Here is a 25,901-nt window from a genome sequence, read left to right as displayed (position 1 = left end):
CTCCTAAAACACCCAAAGCAAGAAAATAGTTAGAAATCTCTGAGACCATTTTTCAGAGACATTGTTTCATAATTTGAGGGTTAGAAATGCCAGGGGAAAAAATGAGCCACCCAAGGAGATCATAAAAGCCAAAGTCACAGATGTAGAAACAGGTTTTAGGAGTGTGATGAGTTTCTGAGTTTGGGGAAAGCATAAGATGTTATTCAAAGTGGAGCATTTAGGCCATGGAATTCTCATTAGCTGCTTGGTCATGGAAGAAACATCTGTAATGGGGACTAAAAGGTTTTATAAAAAAAAATATTTAAGGAGTACACTGGAACCTAGAATAAGGAAAATGTTGGGTAATTTATACTTACAGCCAAGTAAATGCTATTCTAATAGGTACCATTGTAACATTTTAGTGTTAATCGATATGGGTTTTATATCTTTCTTTTCAAAACAGGTCTTGCATTTTCTTCTCCTAAATTATTATATTTGTGTGCCTTGATTTTATCCTTAGGGCAGCGGTTCTCAACCTGTGGGTAGTGACCCCTTTGGCGGTCGAACACCCTTTCCCAGGGGTCGCCTAAGACCATCCTGCATATCAGATATTTACATTATGATTCATAACAGTAGCAACATTACAGTTATGAAGTAGCAACGAAAATAATTTTATGGTTGGGTCATAACATGAGGAACCGTATTTAAAGGGCCATAAGGTTGAGAACCACTGCCTTAGGGGGAAATATCTTATATAATCTGGATATTGGTAAAGAAGTTGAAAGCTATTTATGTAGTTACATATTAGCTATCAGACATGTTAATGTGATTAATTACCAAATAAATCTTTTAATACTACACTGCTTATTTTATTTTAAAAAGTCACATATTTTATATTCCACAAATGAGTGAGATCATGTGATATTTATCTTTCTCTGACTGGCTTATTTTGTTTAGCATAATGCTCTCCAGTTCCATCCATGCTGTTGCAAATGGTAAGAATTCCTTCTTTTTTCCCTGCAGAGTAATATAATGAACAACATAAACTGATGAACAAAAACAGATCCAGAGACAGAGAAGTATCGATCAGACCGTCAAACCTCAGAGGGAAGATAGGGGAGGGTGGGGGTAAGGGGGAGAGAGCCAAAGGACTTGTATATAAGCCTAACCAATTGACACAGACACCGGGGGGGGGGGGCGGGGGTTGAGGGCAAGAGTGGGGGGGGGCAATGGGAGGTGAAGGACACATATGTAATACCTTAATCAATAAAGAAAAAATAAATAAAAAGTCACATATTTTTAATGTCACAATTTTTATAGGTATGTGTGTACTATTTTAAAGAAACTAAAAAAGTAAAAAGAAGCAAAATATGAAAATAAAACCATTTACAACTTCAGTTTCCAATGCAGATGGAGTAAGAGGGGCCGTATTTACCCTCTTGTCTAAAACAACTAAAAGAAATGGACAAAATATAGACAGAAACAGCACTCATGATACTGGACATTAGGCAGAGAAAAACAGTAACTTCTGATTAACGGGAAACAAATGAAGTGAGCTGTGTGATTATCCCAGCTTATTGCCTAAAGGTCGTTTGCAGTGCAGGAAGATGAAATGTATGCAGAGCCCATTGGACAACTTGAGCTGAGGGGATGGAGCCCAGAGTTCTGGAAATCTAAGGAAGCTAGAGATCACAGAGGTCATAGGATAATGGAGAAGAAGGGAGGGGAAGGGAGGAAGGGGAGAGAGTGGCAGAAAGAGAAAACTCTTGAGATTTATAGAAACTGTCCCTGAAATATTCAGTTGAGGACTTACTAGTACGTGTGGGTGAGGAATCTGTCCAACCAGGGAATAATCATTCCAAGAGACTAGCATTCACACAGCACTGGCAATAGCACTCGCTTCCAGCAGCCAACATAGAAACCCTCATAATTCACGTGGCACTGGTTTAGAGTCCTAACAAGCATCTTTACTCAGCAGTGGGAGAAAATTAACACTAAAATAATGCCACTCTGGTACCACCTAACAAAGCTTCAAAGAATGATCTGAAAGAATCAAACTGTTTCTAAGTACCCTAATCACATTACCAAGCAAAGTATAATAATGATTGAAGGAATAAAAAAACAGTCAGCACAAAATAAGGCAAATTTCATATTTTATGGCACTCAATAAAAAGCTACCAGGCATGAAAAGAAACAGAAAAATATCCCCAAAAAATAATGAAGAGAAAAGGCAGTCAATGGACTGACTCAGAAATGATACTGATGATAGAATCAGTGATAGATATAGTAGATAAAATAATTTAAATGCTATATTATAACTGTATTCCAAATGTTCAAGAAGCTATAAGAATTATTGAACATGTTAAATAGAAGCATGGAAAAGACATTTCCAAAAGACACATAGAAAACATTTAGAGATAAAGACAATGTCCAAGATGAAAAATTTACTGAATGAAATTAATGGCAAGTTAGACAATACAGAAGAAAAGATTAATGGAATTGACGTTAAAATAGAAGCTATCTAAAATAAAGCACAGGGAAAATAGACTGAAAAACAAAAAAGAAAATCGCATAACTACAGTTTAAGTGTTCAAATAAATATGTAATTAGAGGTTTGAAAGGAGAGGAGGGGGGTTAGGAAAAATTGAAGAAATAAAAACTGAAAATTTTCAAATTTGATGAAAACTGTAAACCCACAGATCCAAGAATCTCTACAAAACTCAAGCACCAGAAACATGAAGAAAATTAAAGCAAGGCACATATTTATATTTCATAAACCAGTGGCAAAGAGGAAATCTGAATAAAAAAGGCCAAAGGAAAAAAAATGCACCATATGTGCAGAATAAAGGTAAGGATCAAGGCAGATTGCTTGTCTGAGACAAAAGTGGAGCAAGATCTTTAAAGTGCTGTCAACCTGGCATTCCGGGCACTACAGATGTCCTGTCTCGGCATGACCATCTTCCTCCCGTCAGTTTGAGGGGACAGTTACCGAACTATAGCACATCTACTGCCATTCAGAATCTAGAAGCATTATCATTATTCAAGGGTCTCAGATTGTTCACCTCTCATTCTTTTTTTAAAATATATTTTAGTGATATTTTACAGAGAGGAAGGGAGAGGAATAGAGAGTTAGAAACATCGATGAGAGAGAAACATTGATCAGCTGCCTCCTGCACACCCTCTACTGGGTATATGCCCGCAACCAAGGTACATGCCCTTGACCGGAATCGAACCTGGGACCCTTCAGTCCACAGGCCGATGCTTTATCCACTGAACCAAACCAGTTAGGGCCACCTCTCATTCTTAGTATGGATATTGTCATGCTGGTTTAGGCAAGATACGATGAGGGTGGGGTAGAATGGGGTGCATTTTTTCCAAGGATGCAAATAAATGTAAGTTAAGATCTCATTTTGCTTTATAAGTGAGTTGGCATTTTCCTTTACTATTTAGATCTCAAACTCATCAAACTATTTCATTTTACCTTTGAGCAATTAATGCATTACCATTAATAATAACTATCAGACTAAGCTAGGTTTCAATTTTTGATATGACTTGTTTAAGAAATCAGATATTTAATGATGGTACAATGCTCCTCTCATTCTGCTGCCTGAAGATTAATTTGAAGTAGTAACAATACATAATGAAATAAAGTCACAGTGAGAATGCAGATGATCTATGCCTTCTGATTTCAAAATAAAGGTTTTCAACTCTGCATTGACATTTACTTTCCATTTCTCTGCTGCACCAGCTATTTGTTTAATGAAAGTAGACCTTTCCAGTGACAAAGACGTTATCTTATTCATATCTATAATTCTCTGAGCATGATCAATTCAAGAGGTTTGCTTTCAAGTCATGTTATTATAAATGAGTTTTTCCCCTTTTAGTCTTAGAATTTCAAGACTCAAAACCTATACTTGGGTGATAATGATAATACTAAGAGTAATTGCAATGTGACTTGGGAGCTAGAAGAAATAAAATGATCTTCACAGTGGAAATCTGTGTGCCTGAAATAATAATTTACAGAACAAAACATAATGTTTAGCATTTAGAAAAAAATCGCCCAGATATGAACCAGGGAAGATATTAAAGTTATTCAATGTAGCTTCACAGGGCAAACCTAGAAAAATGAATGGAAGCTAAGGAAGCTGATTTTGCTCAATGTGAGGAAGAACTTTCTGGTAAGTCCTGAAAAGTGAAATGAATCGCCCGTGAAATACACAGAGCTTTCTGCCACTGCAGGTGTTGAAGCAGATCGACAAACATCTGTCAATTACATTACACAAGGGATTCTGCTAGTGGGTGGAAAGTTGGAACAGATTAGTCCTTTGAACTCAGATTCCAAGTCTAACCTTTGAGGTCAGAACTCTGAAGGACATGAAATGGATAAAACAATTGGCTAACAAGGAGGCTATAAATTAGGGAAAGAAAGACATTTCAACAGTTAACGTAAAAATATATAGAAAAGAATACTAACTGAAGTAATGGTACATACAGAATGTTAAAGAGAATTCAGAAATAAGTGACTAATTCCAAGCAGTAGTTCAGTGTAAGGTTGCCTGGAGGAAATGTTATATTGATAATGCTAGTGTGAGCCCTATTTTTGGTGGGAAGGATAGAAGGTAAGGGAGTCCTGTCCAAGAGAAGGGCTCAGAAAAGACTTAGAGGAGTTGAACTTCTTGAGTGTTTGGGAAGAGAAGATAGATATTCTGGAAATGATCAGAATCTTTGTGATAACTTTGCTTTTACTCTCCAGGCCTGCCTTCCAGTGCATTAAATATAATAGTTATAATATTGTAAAATAACCTGTATAGATCATAAACTTTTCAATCATCGTATTATTTTTCTCTTTGCAATTTAGAATAACATCAGATAGCGATAAAGTTACAAAGTTTGGAAGCATCTTCCTTTCCAAAGGAAAAAAAAAGAAATAAAAATGTAAGCCATATACCTAGTTTGAATCTGCTCACAAGATCCACTGGGTCCCTGCTTCAGTTCAAATAACTCACTGTAAAATGCATGTGGCATCTTATGTTTTAACATGATTTATTGAGTTCCATCTTTGAATTATTCTTTTAAAAGTTTTTTTTTCCTGAGTAATTGGTATTTGCACTCTCTCCAGTTCTTTAAATACAAGGTATTCCAGATTAAAACAAATAATCACATTAGTGATAAAGAGGGATATAAACCTCCCAGACAGCTTCCGTAATTCTCCTAGGTAGCAATAGGATGGTACAGCATCTAAAAACAAGTTGTAGAAATGGGTTGACACTAAAATATATCTCCATCCAGCTTCTCCGGGGCCCCAGGTGCACCTACTTCCCTCTGTGCAGGAAGACTTTGCTCTTTCAGAGAAAGCAGACCACGCAGATAATATCTACCCAGAATGCAGTCAAGCCAACCCACTGATTTTTGGCATTTCCTAAAGTTGAAAGAAAAGCATTATTTCCAATAGGCTAATTTTGCTACTTGTTAGTTGATCTAAGTCCTTTGTTTCTGGAAGCTTTTAAGAGTCTGACATGTCAGCAGTTTCTCTATGCCATGTCTGAGCATGGGTTTTTTACTTTTTATTTTTGATTATTTATTACTTATCCTATTGGGGTTGTTGTGCTGTTATTTCTAAGAGACTGTTTCTGTCCGTTGCTGTTTCTCCTTCTGGGATGCCAATGTCTACATCCCACATAATATGTTCACTTCTTCCTTCCACCTCTCACCCAGTAATTTTCTTCCTTTTTTCTCTCAGACTTCAGTCTGGTTATTTTTTTCAAACCTACTTTGCAGTGTGCTAACCATCTCCTCAGTGTGCCGAAACGTTTTGAGAAACTCATGCATGAACTATTTAATTTTAGCTATTATGTGTCTCTGTTCTAGAATTTCCATTTGAATCCTTTTCCTGTCATTTCCAGTTCTTTGGTAAAAATTCTCTTACAATCTGATTTTTTAATATTACTCATACAAAATCTGCATCTGCTAACTCTAATATTTATATCTCATATTAATCTGTTTCTATTTTTTTGTCTTGATTTTTTGGTTATTTGGTCCTGTTAGCTGGTATGCTAGGTTATTTTAAATAAGGGAGCTGAGTCTGGAAAAGTTAGCTAAACTTGATTCCTGAGAACCTTGCAAATTATCTATATGTATAAAATGCCAATGTCCATGACAACATTGATGACCAAATGACCAGTCACCATGAGGACGGGTGGGCGGAGCTGCGAGCAGCGGTGGGCTACCGCACGCAATTTCACACGCTGGGCCTCTAGAATTAAATAATTTGCATTAAATTTTCACTAAAAGAAAAGGCATTTAAGGGCTTAAGTAGGCAAATATTTACAGATTTACAATTTAGAAAGACTACTCTAACTTCAGGGGGCGCTGGGTGGTTGGGGCTGGGGGGATGCATGAGAAAGCAACATGACTGGAGACACAGACCAATGGATAGATTTTCTAGAATTCAGGCAAAGAGGACGGCAACAAAGGATAAGTTTTCTACTGATGGAGATAGAAAAGGGTGTGTATATTCAAGAGATACTTATGAAATAGAATAAAAACATGATGACTCCCATGCTTTTATTTTTGGAAACAGAGTAGAGAGAAAATGGAGCCAAATACAGGAGAAAAAAAAAAGTTGTTCATTTGGGACCTATGGAGTGTGAGATGCTTATGAGACCTCCTAGTCATAAGATGCTTGTGGTTTGGACACTCAGGAGAAAATTCTGGACAGATGCAGTGATCTGGGAGCCATGGGCCCATAGGTGATGGTGGTGTGATGCAGGGAAGCAGAGGCACGTGCACATGGAGAATAGGCAGGCGGAGTGAGGGCCAGGCACGCTGGGCTACTAGAACGCAGGCTGCCAAGGAGCAGGTAGGCTTCCCCTTAGACGCCTGAAATGGAGAGGGGGACTGAGTCATCAGAGAAGTCCCGGGAAAGTCAGGGAAGTGCGATGTCACAGAAGCCCAGGGGTTTGGGAGGGGCGGCTGCCAGTTAGAGAGGGTCAATGGGAAAAAACAGAGGGGCATCTGCAATACTATCAACAATGAAGATACATTTTTAAAAAAGAAGCCAAGAGGTTGTTGTGAAGGGAACTTGGCCGCCAGCATTAAATGCCACGAAGAAAACATTGGAAACAGGTCGCTGGTGAGTCTCCTGAGGAGCCTTTCAGTGGAGCAGGTGAGGGAAAGAGCACGCTGCAGTGAGTTCAGGGGCGGAGGGGTGACGGGGTAGAGAGTGGGCAGAGGTAACCCATGAGGTGTGGCTTTGGTCGGAGTAAGGTTGGTAGATAGAATGTATGTGAGAGTAGGGAAATTCATATATTTTAAGACAAAAAGATTTGACCATGATTAAATGCCACGAGGAAGAAATAGCCAGAGTGGGAAAGATGAAGATACAAGAGGGAAAGAGGCTAACTGATAATGGATGTTTTTGAGATGATGAAGCTCAGGGGGCAATGTCTGCCTTAGACTCTAGAGCAGTGGCTCTCAGCCTTGGCTGCGCATTAGAATCACCGGGAATCTTTTTAAAATCCTGATTTCTGGGCCTCATCTTCCGGAAATTCTGTTTCTTTGTTATGGGGTGGGGCCACAATATTGGTAACAAAGAAACAGAATTTTCAGAGGATGAGGCCCAGAAATCAGGATTTTAAAAAGATTCCCAGGTGATTCTAATGTGCAGCCAAGGTTGAGAACCACTGCTGTAGAGGCAAAGGAGACCATTTTTTTTTTCTCCTAATAGAAGAGTAAAAGAACATGTGGGGCTGCGAGAAATCAGGGACTAGTTCGGGTGGCAGGACGGTGAGAAGGCAGTTCTTTATAGCTGGCTTCTATTTTCAGGATAAAGTAGGGAGGCTTGGACATCCGCTGCAGAGAGATCAAGAAGCAAAACACTTTGAAGAAATATGGTAGGACAGCCACACAGCATTAAGGACCAGCTGAAGTCAGAAACAAGAAGGTGTATGGTGCTCCTATTCTTCAGGGTGATACAAGTTTTTCCTAGCAGTTTACAGTAGTTTGGATCAAGCAGAGAGAGTGAATAGTTCAATTTTTCCTAAAAAGGAATTTTTGACTGGCAGATCCCTCTGCAGACAACAGGACAAGACTTTGAGAATGTCGGCCAGTATGATGGACAATGGAGAAGAAGGTGAAGACAGAAGGGAGAAAATAGGTAGAAGGAATATAGGAAGTCTGGGATGGAGGCTCCCACTCAGTTAGATGAACCAGTAGTCCGTAACTCCAAATTTTCTAGTTTGGTAACTAGAATTACTTATATATAATGAGACCAGTTTGCTTGAGCTAGTATTGGCTTATACCTATTTAGCTGAAATAATTAGTAAAGCATATCATCTATTTCCAAAAGTGTTCTGGTTTGGATAATAAATTATATGGTATTGGCATCCATTTAGAGATTACATGTTGTGGTAGAAGAAAGATAATGAGTTCCATTTTGGACACACTGAGTTACAGTTTATTGGAAATTCAAGATGAAAGGTCAAGTGAACTGAACACACATGCAGATGCAAACTAAATTCATGCATAAAAGAGAAATTAATGTAGTACTAAATGACACAATTTAGTAACTATCTCAAGAATGATATACTGATTTGCAGATAATATATTAAACTCCTAGAAAATAATTGCATTAAGTACTTGAGAGCTCTTCTTTGGTATTAAACCATATTAAAATTTTGGGTAAAATGAAAAAAATATTAAGCACTTGAAGGATGATTTTAGAATTAACCAAATTATCTATCTGGTGTAACATGTGAATGTACTGAGTTAAGTTGCCATACCTCAAAACATCACAAGGTGGCAGCACATTTACAATATAACATTACAAGGGAAAAGATCCCTTTTAGATATTCTGTAGTTAGAATATTTGAGAATTTATATCCATTTTACAGTATATATATAATTTAATGTATGCTCTTTCATTTAAAATTGTTTTTTCAACATTGCCAACTTGAAAAGGTGAAAATTTAAAAGTTTAATTTTTTAACTCGCACATTATTTAAAAAATATTTTAGACTAAAACATGATCACTAATGTACATTTCTGGCATTCTTAAGATAGCTATTATTATATAGGGTATGAAACACCATAGTTATAAATGTTTTATAAATTTGCATCTGGTTGGTATATTGTAGTTAGATAATTTTATTTTATCTCTTTAATACAGTTATCTCACTAATGAAAGTAAATTCAATATCTTATTTGTTGACATTTTGAAGGAGAGTTTAGATTTTAGTTTCATGGAGAAATTCTTTTTTCGCCATATTCTAGTTATAGTAACTTCAAGTGGATAAGTAGGGTTATCAAATTTAGTCATTGCAAAATACAAGGCACCCAGTGAAATATGAACTTAAGATAAACAACAAATAATTTCTTGTATTTGTATATAACATTCAATATTTGACACATGCTTATATTAAAATTATTCAATTATTTGTTGTATTTTATATGGCCAACCTAGTGGGGTGGTGGGTGCAGTGGAAAGGAAAGTTAGACCCAAAAAAGCACGTTTTTGAGAAACCAGAGAAATTTAGGATTTTGGTCTTCAAATCTAATCTAAGATTTAGAGGTCTTCAGGATCAAGGAACCAGGAAAATAATTAAAAATGGACTTTAATTCAGTTGCATTCTGTGGCAAACTCATTTATATGTTAAACTAAACAACATGGGCTAAGGTTAATCAAGTACTCTGGTGAATTACCACTTACACCACACATTGATTACTGATTTTTAAACAACAAGAAAAAAAATGCACCAACATATGTTTAAAGCCATCTCAGTATTGGGCAAAATTGAATAAATAACTACAATTCAGACATGCTGGGGTCTTACTGAGGATCAGGGTTATCATTATGAAAATCTTTCATTAGAGCATCAAGGCTGGGAAATGACATTTTAATTTCATTTAATTCAACAAACATGTCTGATACCTTCTATCTGCAGAGGACTACGACTCTGTGCTATAAGAGTTAATAAAACATTGATGCTACCCAGCTCAGTGCACATTTACAGTTGATAATATAAAGGTTAAAATAATGGCAAATGCATTCTTACCAATTTTTCCCAGAGTTTCAGTTCTTGGTCCACCACCTGCCATTGTTTTTCCCTGAAATGATTTTCTTCTCTCTTGAACTGAGGGTCCTATGACTTTGATTAAATTTAGTTTTAAATCCTATATATTCTCCTCAGAAACCCAGCCTTTTCCCCAGATAATCAGCAACTCCCGTAGCAAAAGACAGTACCGGTCCTGAGTAATGGTCCCAGAGTCCCAGCCTCTGGTAGACTAAAGGCAACCTCTTGATCTAAGTGGTGTCCCAGTTCCTGAGCCCTAAGGTGGAGCAATCCCCTGGCTACTTTCCCATGAGATCAGACAGGGTTGCTGGGGGAAAATCTCCAGATCTGTCCTCAAGACCCAAAGAAATGACTTGTTATTCCTACCTCCCCTCCAACCAGCCAACTCTCAGCATGACCTTGAACCCCCAACCCACGATTTGTTGTAATTTTGCCCCATGTACTCTGTAACCTGCAGGCCACTGGGGAGTTTCAGCTTTGGGCAGTAGCTTCCTGTTCTCCTGGGTGGTGCCATTCATGAGAAAATAGCCAATCTTTCCCCACTGCAATGCTCAGTGTCTAGTTTGGCTCTGCCAGCACTGGGTGGGCAAATTCTTTCTGTTCTGAAACACAAATGGCAACTAGGGAGGGACTCGGCCCTGAGCGGGCTTTCAGCTCCCTCTTCAGAAACCCCTGGCTGGCAGCAATCTCCCAGGGTCTGTCCGAGCAGCTGCCTGGACTGGTTGTTTCCGGGATGGACCTTCAGGGCTCGCCCCTGACTGGCCGCGCCTGACCGTCAGCGCTTTCATTTCTCAGTGAGAGAAACTGGGTACTTGGTTTAGATGTTTACTGGTGAGTAGCCTCAAGGTGGGCGATCTCAGGGACACACCCCTATTTCTTTTGGTTGGGCCCTTGAGGCACTCATTTGACTTGGTTTGGGGATCACCCTCATGGCTGTATTAGGGAAAGGGCGCTGAGATGTTACAACGAGCAACTAGGATCGACTACTGGAACTGTATCTATTATTTGTGGAGTCTGTGTTGCATCTCAGGGGTTGGGGGACCAACTCTGGCCACTTTTCCACATTTCAGCAGATCTTGAAGGAGTGGGCAGCAGAAGCCTGACCCAGCCATGGAATTTTGTTTTTAACTGAAGCCAATTTTGAGTTTGGTTTAAAGCTGGCAAATTAAATCTGAAAGTATTGTATGTGTGTGTGTGTGTGTGTCAGGTGCGCGGGTGCGGGGGGGGGGTTGGGGTAGATATAGGAATGTGAGTGAGCGAGATATGTTGCTTGTCCATATTATTTGTTTTACTGTATGCAAAGCTTTGGTCATCTGAACAAAATAATAAATTATTCCATCTGCTGGAAATATACTTTGGATCTAATTGTTCCTCTAAGTTTTGAATTGTACTTGGGATACAAAGTTAGTGATTAAAATTAAAGCTTTGAGATCTCTGTTTATGTTTATTTGTATGTTTATGTATATCTATGTATGTGTGTTGTAGATATAACATATTTCTACTGCTGAATGGTATTGCTTATTTCTAATATTAAATTGGCTTAAACAAATGGTTATGTGGTAATACTTAAAAATAGAACAAACTAACCCAAATGCTTTTCAGAATCACATGATTTGGAAAAATATTTGACATTAAAGCTGGTTCTGAGTTTGGTTTGGTTAGGTTATATAGGCACATCTTTAAAATCACCAGCATTAAATAATACTTTTATTCTACCTGAGTTTATTAGTCAAGTAAACTCATGTTATCTGTGTTGTAAACTTTGTCAGCAAGAAAAATAATTTGGTATGGTAAATTTTTCGTAATAATCTAAACTTGTTAGAAGCAAGTAAATTAAATGAATGTAAATTGGGTAAAAACCTTTCTTTTAGGTTACCTCTTTAGCAATAATTATAATTTATGTGTACTTAAATCATTTTCTAAATCTATTTGGTAACTTGAAACTTTAGAATTTTACTGAGTTTGGAATAAAAATTACTAAATATCTAGATATTTCCAAATCTTCAAATGTTAAACTAAACAACATGGGCTAACATGAAATAACAACATGAAATACTAAAACATTAATTGCTAGATATGTCTAATTTTACTTACTTTAAAAAATATATGTTTTTGTTGATTTCAGAGAGGAAGGGAGAGGGAGAGAGAGATAGAAACATCAATGATGAGAGAATCATTGATTGGCTGCCTCCTGCACGCCCCCTACTGGGCATCACGTTGACAACCTGGGCATATGCCCTGACCAGGAATTGAACCCTGGTTTATAGGTCGACCACTCAACCACTGAGCCAGGCCAGCCAGGCTGTTTGCTTACTATTGACCTCTTATAACAGAGAAACTAAAAGATAAATTTACATGTTAATGAAAATGTTTGTTGCTTTGCCAGTAAAAGAACACATGTTTCTAAAGGTTATGATTTATAAATTTGCCAATCTAAAGAATACTGATTACTTATATTTTAGTTGCCAGTAAAAATTAAGGTTATAAGGGTTATGCATTCACATTAATATGGAAAGAAATGATGTATGTGTTCAGTGAAGGAAGGTATAAGGTATGGAAATACATTTTTTAAGGAATTAAAGGGAAGTTGTTTGTCCTAAAATACAGTCGGTTATTTCTGAATAAGTAAGAAGAGTAAGAGGGACTAGGAAAGTTGTAGAGGTTTGTGGAGAAGGAATCCTAAGAAAGGAAAATCTATGAATGGTCAAGCTGAAAAATATATACTAAGAAAAGGGTAATATGCTGATTAGACCAGACATCTTCCAGATGTCCTTCCTGACAAAGCCAGGCCTGGGCAAAGCCGCCCACAGTCCCGGGCACCTGCGTCTGCGGCTTCCCGGGAGAAGCTGCTCGTGGTCCCGGGCGAAGCCGCCCGTGGTCCCAGGTGCCTGTGGCCAGCCAGAGGGAGGCAAGCACAGGTCTCGGGTGTGGGGGCTGAAGCAGAGGTGGTTAGGGGCAATCAGGCAGGCAGGGGAGCAGTTAGGGGCGATCAGGCCAGCAGACAGAGGGGTTAGGGGTGATCAGGCAGGCGAGCAGGGATCGGGCCTAAACTGGCAGTCGGACATCCCCCGAGGAGTCCCAGATTGAAGAGGGTGCAGGCCTGGTTGAGGGACCCCTGCCCCCTGTGCATGAATTTCATGCACTGGGCCTCTAGTATTAAAATAAAAGTAGTAGATTAAGTTAACTTAAATACCTAAAGTAAGCTAATACAGAATTGAAGTTTGGTTCTTTCACACTGTCACAAGGACAAAGTTTTCCTATATTGTTCTGCACCAGATATTATGAAAAGTTTTCTGCTTAGAAAGCAAGGACTGAATATTTTATTTAAATGCATTTGTGTGTTTTTTGTTTTCTTAATCAGGTACTAGATCCCTCAAGAAAACAGTTTTCTCAATCCTAAGAACTGAGGCTTTGATGATAATAGGTTACCTACATTTATCTTTGACATCTTTTACTTTCACTCAGAGCAAATGGATAATTTAATATTGTTTCATAATGATATGTAATATTTTTGGTCAAGCATGTTTGACAAACTTCCCAGGGCTCAGGAGGTAAAAGGAGATTATTATTATTTATTTTAACCTGGATATGGATTTGGGTAATTCCAGTGGGTGCCTGGTATGCCTCAGAGATTTGTTCTCTCTCTCTTTATAAAAGATAAAATTTAAACAAATTAGGCCTATTTGATATACTAAAGTAAATGGAAGGCTTTGTCAAATAAAGAAATAATAATTATATGGTATTTGTATGCATTACTAAAAATGAATTTTCAAGAGATTATATTTTCCATGAGTTTGTAAAGTCCTGATATAATATTTTTACTTGTAATTCTAGTTGGTATCTTAAAATGTTATATTGTAGAAAAAAGCAAATTTCTTTGTCAATTGCATTATAATCAGATCTATTATTTTTTTGTCATTATTTTACTCTGATCCTTTTACAAATATGTTTCATCTTCAGAAAGATAGAGAGGATTCTTTATTCCCAATACAAGTCTCTGAGAATAAACTTTAATATTATGCCTTTAAAATGGATAAAGATTTATAGAACTCTAAGGAATAATTGTAATCATAAAATGATTAAGACAAATAAGAATTTATTATTTGCATAAGCTCAATAAGAATCTGTTCTCTTTATAAGAATCTGTTCTTCTGTAGATATTAGACTCTAGTTACTTTCATTGGCTTTTGGTGTGTTTTTCCCCTGCTTATAAAATGGAATGGATCCTGAATTCTTTTAGTTTCCTCCAATATCTGCTATGATTCTCCAAACATGTTTCATTTTTCTCCAATCCTTTGTCTAGGAATCATTGAGAACTAAAACTATCTTTCTCTAAAGCCATGAAAACTAAAGATGGACAGCTTGATATACAATTGCCACAACTCACATTTAAACAATCTATGACTGATGCTGTATAAGCCATGAAGAAAATTTTCCTGGACACCTGATGATGTCATCAGAGACATTTTAAACTACCAAAGATGCCTGTAGCCTTACATCTGGAAATCTCCACTGACGGCATTAAAAACTCAGAAGCTGGTTTATTTATTTATTTATTTATTTTTTAATATATATTTTTTATTTCAGGGAGGAAGAGAGAGGGAGAGCCAGAAACATCAATAATGACAGAGAATCACCGATCGGCTGCCTCCTGCACTCCCCACACCGCAGATCTAGCCCACAACCCTGGCATGTGCCCTGATCAGGAATCGAACTGTGACCTCCTGGTTCATAGGTCAACACTCAACCACTAAGCTACATTGGCCAGGCCAGAAGCTGGTTTACAATTTGCTCTACTTAGCCTTTGTTTTTACTTTGTTTTCATAGACACATCTCTTATTAAATACCTGATATTATGGAATTGAACAGTTAGCCATTTACCTGTTCTACTGATCAACTTTAACACTCCAGCAGATCTCCTAGAGTCCTCAGCACCTGTGGATGCTTTGACAACAGGGTTGCTCTAGATTACTTGCAGGCAAAATGAAAAGTCATCTATAAAGCAGCTAACACAATATGCTATACCTACATTAACACCTCTGGGGAAGTTCAGACTCAGAAAAAAATAGAATCACACAGGCTACTTAGTTACAAGATGTGAGAAAGGAAGACCCACTGTGATCTCTTTTTCTGGCTACCTTCTGGGGGAAGTCTCTTTCCTGGTTGTTATTATATTGATAATCCTTAGCATATTGTTTTTTAATTGTTAAAGGTCATATGTCTTTGAGGAAATATTTCATCTTTAGGACCAAAGACAGTGCTCTCAGGAAAAAAGCAAACATTATGAAGGTACAGGGTATTCATGATAGATCTGAAACTAAAAAATATTTTTAATTACTAGTAAATACAAGACAGTTTCATTCCTCTAATCCCAAACTCTGCCCCTGAATTTTCAGCAGGAAGCAGCTAGAGGGGTCTTCACCCCTTCTCTCTCAAGACTGAAGAATGATCAAAAGAAAAAGAAGAATTATGACTTTTATTATAGTTTTAGCCTAGCCCTAGCCAGTTTGGCTCAGTGGATAAAGTGTCAGCCTGCGGACTCAAGGGTCCCAGGTTCCATTCCGGTCAAGGGCATGTACCTTGGTTGTGGGCACATCCCCAGTAGGGAGTGTGCAGGAGGCAGCTGATTGATGTTTCTCTCTCATCAATGTTTCTAACCCTCTATCCCTCTCCCTTCCTCTCTGTAAAAACTCAATAAAATATATTTTTTAAAAAAGTTAGTTTTAGCCTAGCCCAAAGAGCTCAGCCTAGTCCTTAAAAGCCGAGCCTAGCTTAAGGAACCCAGCCTAACTCCAAACATTTGAGCCCTGTCCAGAGGGTCGGAGCCTAGCCCCTAAGTGCCTAGCGTAGCCCCAAGGAGTCGATTCTAGGCCTGAAGAGGTAAAGACAGTCCCCAACGGATGACCCTAGCACCGAAGAGCCAAACCCAGCCCGGGAGAGTTGAGCCAAGACTCTCAGAGGTGAACCTAGTCCCTAAGGGCCAAGGCCAGTCCCGAAGGGCAGAGCCTAGGTCTGTTAAGGAATGTTTTACTTCATTTGATTACTTATAGGAGAAGAAACTTTAGCTGAAAGAAAAAAAAAAGTTAGTTTTAAATCCAGCTCTAAAAATCGTTCTCTCTCTCTCTCTCTCTCTCTCTCTCTCTCTCTCTCTCTCTCTCTCTCTCTTCTCCTCCTCCTCCTCCTCCTCCGGACCTATCCTCTCCCCTGGATAATCAACAGAACACCTGCCTAATGGTCACATGATCTGCACCTCTGGTAGGCTGACAATAACATCTTGATTTAAGTGATGTATCAGTTCCTGAGTCCTAAGGTGGAACAAACCTTAGGGCTACTTTCCCATAAGATCAGACAGAGGGGGAAAAACACTCAGAGCTGTCTTCAAGACCTGATTCATCACCCTTACCTCACCGTCAAACAATCAGCTCCCAACACGCTGCCTAACCACTAACCAAGGGTTTCTTGTAATTTTGCCCTATATAACCTGTATCCTGCAGGCCACTGGGGAGTTTCAGTCTTGAGCATTAGCTTGCTGTCCTCTTAGATGGCGCTATTCATAATAAAATAGCCAATCTTTCTGTTAGGTTTGATCACACACTTGAATTGATTCCCCTCCCCTGGGAAATGACCTTTAGGCCACTTCACAATGGACATTCCCTTTTGCTTAAACCACATTCCACTTGCTAAGACCATTATCCTCCTCTCCAAAAGTTACATACCCCCTCCCCTACTGGCCCCAATCTTCAGGCAAGGTAGAAAAGGTGAATTTCTTAATTCTCAACTAACTAAATTAACTCTTGAAACTAAAGAACCTTGGACTACTCTTCTACTTCTAGCCCTTATGTGCATCAGGGCAACCCCCCGTGCACCCTCTTTCTTAGTGCCTTTGAAATCATGTATGGAAGACCCTTCTTATTAGGAAACTTCCCTTCCACAGAGACTCCTCTAGGAGACTATGTCCCGGTTTTAAATCTTTTTCATCAATTACTGAGAGATCTTGCTGATCAGGTCCTCCCTCAACCTTTTATGAGAGACATCCCGCCCCCCATCCCCCCACTCTTCTACAGCCAGGGTACTGGGTCCTCCTAAAGGAAATCCATTTATCAAATAATTTACAGCCCTGATGGCAAAGCCATTATCGGGTACTACCCCAACTGCAGCTAAACTATTGGGGCATACCCTATGGTTCTGCTTTCCAAATTAAAACTCGCCCCCAGAACACCACCATTCTATGGGATGAGATTTCCTTCTTTTTAGATCCCTAATGTACCCTTTCCCCCACTTAGGACAATCCCAACCCTGGAAGTGGGGATTAGCTCTCCTTCTCATCCTACTCCAACCCTCCTCTCCTATACCCATAAGGAACTTTCTCACCTCCACTCATCTTGAATGAACACTTAACCTTGCCCATTCCCTCCTAAACCAGACCAATCCAACCTTAGACAGAAATTGCTGGCTCTGCTTTTCCCTCTCCTCTTCAGTGTATCCTACCATCCCTATACCAATCAAGAAATTGAATCAGGTAAAAATCACTCTAGCTTATTAAAAGGAAAAGGAAACCATATTTCTCAAAAAGACAGATACCCTTTCAGGTAATTATCCTATAGTCCAGGCAGATCAAGCCTCCCTTCTTTTCCATACTTATATTAAATTTCTTACTAAAGTTGCTCCTTCCTCATCCTGGGCACAGGTCCTATCACTCTACACACCCCACTAATTGCTCAAGCCCCTTTATGCTTTACAAGGTCACAGGGCAATGTAACAATAGGCCATTTCCCATCATCAGCTGGCAACACCACAGTTAACCTAGAACTACTGAATGGCCATTGGTCCCAATGGGTTGACTACCAGGTTTCCCCAGAAGCCAATGGTTATTTCCTACAGCTGGTCCATTTTACTTCTTATCCAACCATCCATGCCTGAGGCTTCAACTCCTTTCCTTCTCTTTCACTTTTCCCTCGGATAACAGCCCATTCTAGCGTTCCTGCCCACTTTCACTGTAATAAAATCTCAACCACTCATCTGTCACCCCTTATCGGTAGCGCTATGGCGACTACCCTCTCAGCATGTAACATGGAACTGGAAAAGGAACCTCACACCCTTTAGTCCACCTCTTCTCCCTACACCTTTCAGCTTGCTTCCACCATCTGGGATTTTTCTTCCTCTGCCGGGAAAACACATACATCTGCCTCCCAACCAGGAACCTGTACTCTCGTCTATCTCTCACCCAATGTAGATGTAGTCCTCAATAATCAGTCTTTACCTGTCCCTGTAACCCATTATATCTGACACGAAAGGGCAGTCCAGATAATCCCTCTCCTCATAACCCTCAGCAACTGCCATAGGGGGCTTAACCACTCCTCTAGCATATTCTGCAAATTCGTGGGGCTACTGACTGAAAAATACAAATTGGTGTACCTGGCTACTTCCCTTCGTGGCGCCATTCATGCTCCCATTCCTCATCCTCATCTCTGGCCCATGCATTCTGTGCCATTTTTCCTCTTCCTTCAGGACCGCTTTGAGCCTTCATCACGTGGCCTCCCAGGGAGAGCATGCTGCTACGCCCCGCGCTACAGCCATGAGGAATCTATGCAGTTTTCCAGCTGACTACTATCGAAGTCCATCCCCCTATGTTCTCCACGTTCCCCGTCAGCAGGAAGTAACTACTGAAGATATGGCCTTCATTCCTATTCCATAAAACAAAAAGGCTGGAATGTTAGTTTTGATCAAATAATTGAATTGATATTCCTCCCCTGGGAACTGACCTTAAGGAAACTTCACAATGGATATTCACTTTTGCTTAGATCACATTCCACTTGCTAAGACCATTATCCTTCCCCTCCGGACCTGCCCAGAGAATTTTCCACCCAGAGAAAGCCCATGTAGGGTCTTTTGCAATTTCTGACTCCCCATCCCTGGGTGCTGGCACCATTTTGGGGCTCAGCCCATCTGGTATCCAGATGACCTAATAAATGTATAATTCCTTACCACGTTTGGCCTGGTGCATTCCTCCTTCAGCAACCCTAACACTTTCTCCACTGCAATTCTCGGTGTCTAGTGCTTGGCTCTGGCAACACAGGGTGGATGACTCTTGCTGCTCTATAGAGCTCTTCCATATGATTTTAACTCCCGTTTTAATGCCAAAGACTTCCAAATGTCTATTTCCAGTTATGACTTCTCCCCTGTGCTTAAGATATGTACAACTTAGATGGGATTTGGCTGTCCCATTTCCTAAATTAGACTCCCCTTCGTCTCCAGAAACTTTTATTCATTTATTCCCAATCTTAGTCAATTGCATCCCTCTTCATGTTATCTTCTGCCCTTGAAACATTCACACTATCCTTGACTTCTCTCCTCCATCAGTCAGCGCAGCCTTATTAAATTGTGCCCATAGTGTTCCAAGACCTTCTAAATTTATTTTCCACCTCCCGTCTCACTTTCCTTAAATTTTGTTAAAATTATTGATTAATTTGAATTACATTATAATATTTATACCAATCAGTATTATTTAAATCTGAGAAGAGTTTGTGAATTTAACACCATTGAAAGATAGGAAAGCAACTGATAAGGAAATAAAGACAGAATCAGGGAATGGCCTGGGCTTTGGAGGTGTCCAGACATTTGAAATATAAGCACTTGGGATAGAAGACAAGGAGACCCCTAGTGCCTCATTCCAGCACTGTGCTGGGCACTTGTAGCAACAATAAGTATTTATAGAGTGCCTACAGAATGTCCAGCATTTATATCACACTGAGTGGTGAGTAATGCAGGCCAACGATCCCTCTCCTCTAGGTTACAGGGTAGAAAGGGAAGGAAGTCAACTCTCTCAATCCGGTCCATCAGTCCTAGCAATTTAAAAAATTGGAAGCACACCTTTATGTTATAAGACCAGATCAGTATCTTATAGGGGCATCAAACATAATCAAAGAAGTAGAATCAAAGAGAACATAAATCTGAAACAGTTAATAAAACGTGACTGTCATGCCATATGTTAAATATAAAATGGAATTTAAACAAATGACTCTGATTACAGCAAATTTTTACTGTTCCTTTTTCTGCAGTTAGTTTTCCAGAATCTATAATCAGCATAAATGTCAAAATGTCTCTGAAACCAACTGCAGTTAAGTACCTATCCACATATTTCTAAAAGAAGTTGGCTTTGACCAGTATTTTCAATGTGGCAGCTAGTTCCTGTGCTTGCCCTGTGTATATTCCTGTCTTCCTCTTTTAGCTCCTTGACTTAGAGGAATTCTTGGACCAAATGTGTGAATTCTCATCGTCTCCCCCCTCTAGACCCAGATACTTGGGGTGGCATACTAGTAAGGGCTCAATCAGTAGAATATAACAAGCCGTAGGTGGTCCACTTATTCAGGGGCAGCAGCCCAATCATGGTGATGAGGGCTGTGAGAACTTGAAAGTAGATTATGGCAAAGTGAAAAGGAAGGGTTCAAAAGAATGGGTTTGGATGCCCCTGGGGATGGGGGCAGGGTGGGAGGACAGGTTGATCAGCCTCAGCTAGAAGGAGCCAGTGGTTAACAGGACCCAAGGTCCTTCACGTTTTTTATAAACAGGCCTTGAGGGAATCCCTCTGGAGTGGAGTCCCTGAGAGGTTGAAGACCATGGAGAAGTAAATCAACTTAATTATACGCTTTGGTGTAAAGATGGCTAGGCCTCCAGATGTTTGAATTTTTGTTTTTACAGAAAACAAAACATTTACTTTAAAGAGATAAAAAGCTTGGAATGTAAAGGCATGAGTGGAACTCATTCACACGTGTGTAGTCAGTCAAGAAATCAATAAACCAGGCAAGTATCGGATCCTCTGGCTTGAAGGGTGGAGAGCAGGAGTCTCAGGTTATGAGGTAGAGGGGGGTGGGAAGTTTGGATAAGTTCAAAGGAAGAAGTCCCAGGAGATTAAGAAGGCAAACTGCACCTACTTGGCAATGTTTACTAGTGATTCACGATGTGTGTCCATCTGTCTTCTTCACCAGCGTGTGAAGTCCTTGAGCCAATTAACTCTGCAACACCGAGCATGGCGCCCGGGTCAAACGGTGCGCACTCACTCTGTGCTCAGTCTGAATTTTAGTTGCAAACTGGAGGACAGCGACTGTGTGTAAGTGAATTTTTTTGCTTTTCCTGTCCGTCCAACTAGACATATTGTTGGAAGCATAGCCCTCCTGGAGCCCTGGAGTGTCAGAGCTGCCCTCCCAGGCCCATCTGTGCCCACACAACCAAGAAAGAAAGCTCTTACCCACTCAGCTAAGAGAGAGCAAACAAGTGAAAATGACTTTCAAGATGCCTGCTCAAAATTCTCTGAAAACAAAATGATGAGCCTAGAACTTTTTTGTTGTTTCTGTTACTCAGGCTCTTGAATATTTTGGATTTGTTTTCATCAATTTTGACTTTGTGATTTTGTTAGAATTAATTTTCCAGGTATAAAATGAGAGCTACAGCACATAGTACTAGTGTGACTTGATGAGCAGCTTCCTTCTTTCTCACTGCCACACACAAAACCAAAGTTCCCTAAATAGGAAACTTCCGTTCCACCCGGGCAGGCCGATTTATGGATTATACCTCTAGACTCAGCAAGTAACAAATTAATCATTTTTTTCCAACTGAGGCATTTTACTTCCCATCTGAATTTCAGAGCTGGTCTTGATTAATGCTGATGTGCTGAACACCATTACCATTAAGCCATAGATCTTGCTGAGAGCCAATTGGAGTAATAATTCATATATCTCCTAGAGAAAAGTTTTTCAAAACTCTCAGTTTAATATTCTGATGGATTAATCTTCTATGATATCCTGGAGCTTCTTTCAAACACTGGCTTTCCTGGTAATTGTTCCTGTGTAGGATTTTTTCCCCCATTATGACAATTTAATGGAAGCAATGTTCCTGCTTCAAAAACTACCTATGAATAAACAGGTATAGAGGAAGTTGTTCTATATGCTAATTTTTAGAGTTTGAGAGCAATATTTCAGAAAAATAAAAAGCAAACCTCACTTACCCAAAAGCAATTTTCACTATTATCTTTTTTATATATAATGAAAAAAATCTGAATATGTACATAGCAATATGTGATACTGTGTGCTAAACTTTTAAGCTAGTATTTACCCTTTTAAACTTGAAAACAATACATTTTACAGAAATTTATTTCCACTTGAAAAAAAAGGTGATTGGTGATTCAGCCTCTCCCACTCTTTTTGAACTAGGTCATGACCACTCTGCACAACACAAATCCTATATTAGAAGCAAGTTTCAGTTATTAAACTGTATCCTCATAGAGGCGGAAAGTTGATGGTAAATTACCCAACAAAGAGTAAACTGATTTTAAATGCAACCACCGGGAACTTAATCAAGTGTTAAGTGGTGCCTCAGTTTTTAAATTACATAAAAGTCCCTTGCTGTAGTTTTACTCTGAGCACCTACCCCAGTGTCTGCCTATAGTTTGCATGCAGTGTCTACAGAATGGAAGTCTCAGATTTTTTTTAGTAGAAGGTTGCTGTGAACGCCTTCTTTGACTCATCCACTAGGTGGCACCCCGGGACCGTGCTTCACACACTGAACCGTCACAGACCTTCTCATTCATGGTGTAAATAAAGAGCTGCATTATTAATTTATACCATCACGTCCACTCTACACCTAATATTTATTTAACCAGCTGCTTCCTCTAATCCTCCTTAAACACTATTGATTAAAATCCTAAGTATAGTCAGGTTTCCATCCCTCCCTATTTCCCCCAACAACACTTTGTTTCCTTTGAATAACAGACTAAGTACATTTAATAACATAGACCAGGTACTATGGTTACTAATAGTAAATCCAGGCTGTTGGAAAACTAACTAGAGGCAACAGAAGACTATAATGTGAAAGTGTTGTTGTTTTTTTTTCAAATTTGTTTTGTATTTTATTGGAATTTTAATTGGTAGAATATCATTATCTTAAAAATATAATCTGGAAGATAAAACGTGCATGAAAAGAAAAGAAAATTAGTACTTTCTGGCAAGGGGAGTTATTTTCTGAATATGACTCTTGTTCATCTTTACAAAGGTGAAGTACAGTGCAACCGAAGATTTCAAAGACTTCTTTGACTACTCAGTAAAATACCGGTATTTCACACCCAGGACGCTAAAAAGCAGGACGACCATCTCCTCAAACTCTGCTTACTCTGAATGTATTTATCCTGGATGTGTTACTTGCTCCCAAAGGGATGAAAAGGAGGTGAAACCACTATCAGTGATGGCAAACCTATGACACGCGTGTCAGAGGTGACACGCGAAGTCATTTTTTTGGTTGATTTTTCTGTGTTAAATGGCATTTAAATATATAAAATAAATATAAAAATATGTCTTTGTTTTACTATGGTTGCAAATATCAAAAATTTCTATATTTGACACGGCACCAGAGTTAAATTAGGGTTTTTCAAAATGCTGGCACACCGAGCTCAAAAGATTCGCCATCACTGCACTAGGTGTATAATGAATTGATTCATCTGTGAAAGTCTCTTCAGTACTTCTAAATTACAGTGTCAGTCATTCCTTTGAGAGACAGGCTCTTGCTGACATAAATGGCTCTCTTTATAAGAACACGATGTTCCCTTCTTTCTTGTTTCTCATAGAAAGTCCAGGCTCACTGGTCTCCTATTTGGAATACTGGACTCTGGGTTCATTCTTCCTGGAGACCACTGATCTCTAGAGACTGTTTGTTTTCTCTTGATCATTTAATTAAAAGGAAGCAAAATTACTTCTCCTTATCTAGTGTTTCCATTTTAAGCTGTCTTCAGTTTTATGAAGAGACTACCAAAAATGTAGTCATTCTCTCTTAGCTTAAACAATTAAATTAATAACAGATAGCCCCCAAATAACTAAGACTAAAGCTTAAATGCTCACCAAACCTTTGTCATACATTCCATTTTACAGAATGGAAGGAAAAACTTCTTTATGGGTAGGAATAAATGGAAATAAAGTTAAAACTTGATGTAAGGATTAAGAAACATTACATTAAAAGTTATCCAAGGAGAATTACTATGCTATATTTCTGGTAGAACAAAATTCTCATTTTATGATTCCATTAAAATATTGAAGTCACTGAAGTGTGTATAAAATTACTTCAAAGTTAGTACACCAAAATAATCAAATAAAAATGGTTACCAGAAACTACATTCATAATGAATAAATATTACATTCACTTAGAAATTAATTCACAGGTTTTATTTCTTAAGAACCGTTAGCTTCCAAGAAGCCAGCCAATATGTTTGAGTTTATGACATCACGCTGGAACATGTACAGGAACACTTTCCACCCTAAAAATTCCCAAATGTACTGGCCACTTTGTGTATTTTTCCAGTGATAAATGAGAATAAAATAATCTATTTTCAAAATAATAAACTATCTTATTTTCAACACAACAGTTATATTCAATGGAAGAAAACAACTTCATTTAAGCCCCCAAAAGTTCAGATTTGCTTAGGGTTGTGAACAGTCTCAACACTTACATAATTCCTTTAATCAAGTTTTAAAAGTAATCTTAACAGCTATAACACAAATTGTTGTGTATTAACATTACCCATCAATATGATTCAATATATTAAATGCATCATAATTCTATGACCTTAAATTCACAGTTAACTGGCAAGGCCTGGACCAAAATTGGTAACATCTCAAAGATGATCTACCTAACTGCCATTATCTATGATTGTAATAACTTTCATTTCCACATACACCTATATATAGGATACCCCAAAAAATATGCCCACACACGTTGAATAATTATAAAGGCAGTATTTATTAAAATATATTTCCTTTTCAAAATTGAGCTATCAGCTGTTAATGTGTGTATACATTTTGGGGGGATTCCCTAAAACATAACTCAAAAGTCTGGAATGGACAGTCCCCTTCCTCAGCATTTCCTTCAGCCTATACTATTCTTTTTTTTTTTTCCATCTCAGGTGCTATAAAAATGCCTGTTGAAATACAGATGAAAAAGCCACTACTTGGAAACCAGACGTCTACCAGATTTATAGTAGCACCGGCAAATGCCAGGATACTAGAGTTAATCCTCACCCCAATTCAACTGAGCTTGTTTATTGCAATACAGTATTTTACGTGACAGGAATCCTAAAAAAAATTGAGGTGTCACATTAAATTCAAAAGAAAATAATAAGAAAATTTATTTTAATGTATACATATATCATGATATGTATTGCTCTCTGAAATCTTAAAGGCACCAAGGTTTGGACGAAAGAGTAAAAAACTTGCGGAAGTTTTACCTTGTCCCGAAATCCAGAAGTTCAGATGCTCCCAAGTCCTGCTGAAGTTGGAGCCTGGAGATCCAGTGGAGCTGAAGCTCTTTCCCCTCACCTTAAGTTTGTCTCTGGGCAAGGGTGTGTGCGCGCGCGCGCACGAGTGTGTTTGTATGTGTGTGTCTGTGTGTAGAATGTGTCTTTGTGGCGCTGGATGGCAGAGGTCCTGCTCCAGAGAAGAAGGAGGCACTTTCTCACCAAGAGCAGAAGAAAAGCAAAGCGTCACCAGGAAAGTTTTCCTCCCAGATCCCCTAATTACAGCCTAACGTGCACTTCATGCAAACTTCAGGGAGGAAGGGAGGGGCAGCTCTGTGCCCAGACCTTGTGAAACAGCAGCTCTTAGATGACTTTCCCCTCTGCTCGGATCCCCAAGTACAGGGAAAGCAACAGCTACAACCACAAGCCCCCACCCACACCACACCTCCTGCAGCCTCACCGCTCTGAGGTGCGTCCAGAGGGGATGGGGCCAGGGGCTCTGGGAAATGATGTGTGGGCCAGCGGGGTGAGGCAGACGCCCCGGGACACGGAACTTTCGCTTTGTTGTTTAGCCTCTGCTT

At 39.0% G+C, this 25,901-nt stretch overlaps 1 protein-coding gene across 1 annotated transcript in view; it reads right to left on the bottom strand.

The window, feature by feature from the left end:
* HAPLN1 (hyaluronan and proteoglycan link protein 1) overlaps window positions 1-25,521 on the bottom strand; it is a 77,649-nt gene extending 52,128 nt beyond the window's left edge. Inside the window, exon 1 of the mRNA XM_059694160.1 lies at window positions 25,312-25,521. The gene's annotated coding sequence lies outside the window, so the exon portion shown is untranslated. The remainder of the gene's footprint in view (window positions 1-25,311) is intronic.
* Between the last annotated feature and the right edge of the window lie 380 nt (window positions 25,522-25,901).

The sequence above is a fragment of the Myotis daubentonii genome, chromosome 4, assembly GCF_963259705.1.
Source record: "Myotis daubentonii chromosome 4, mMyoDau2.1, whole genome shotgun sequence".
Taxonomy (NCBI): Eukaryota; Metazoa; Chordata; class Mammalia; order Chiroptera; family Vespertilionidae; genus Myotis; species Myotis daubentonii.
Note: the sequence above shows the minus strand (reverse complement) of the source record. Positions and strands in the feature narration are given on the sequence as shown.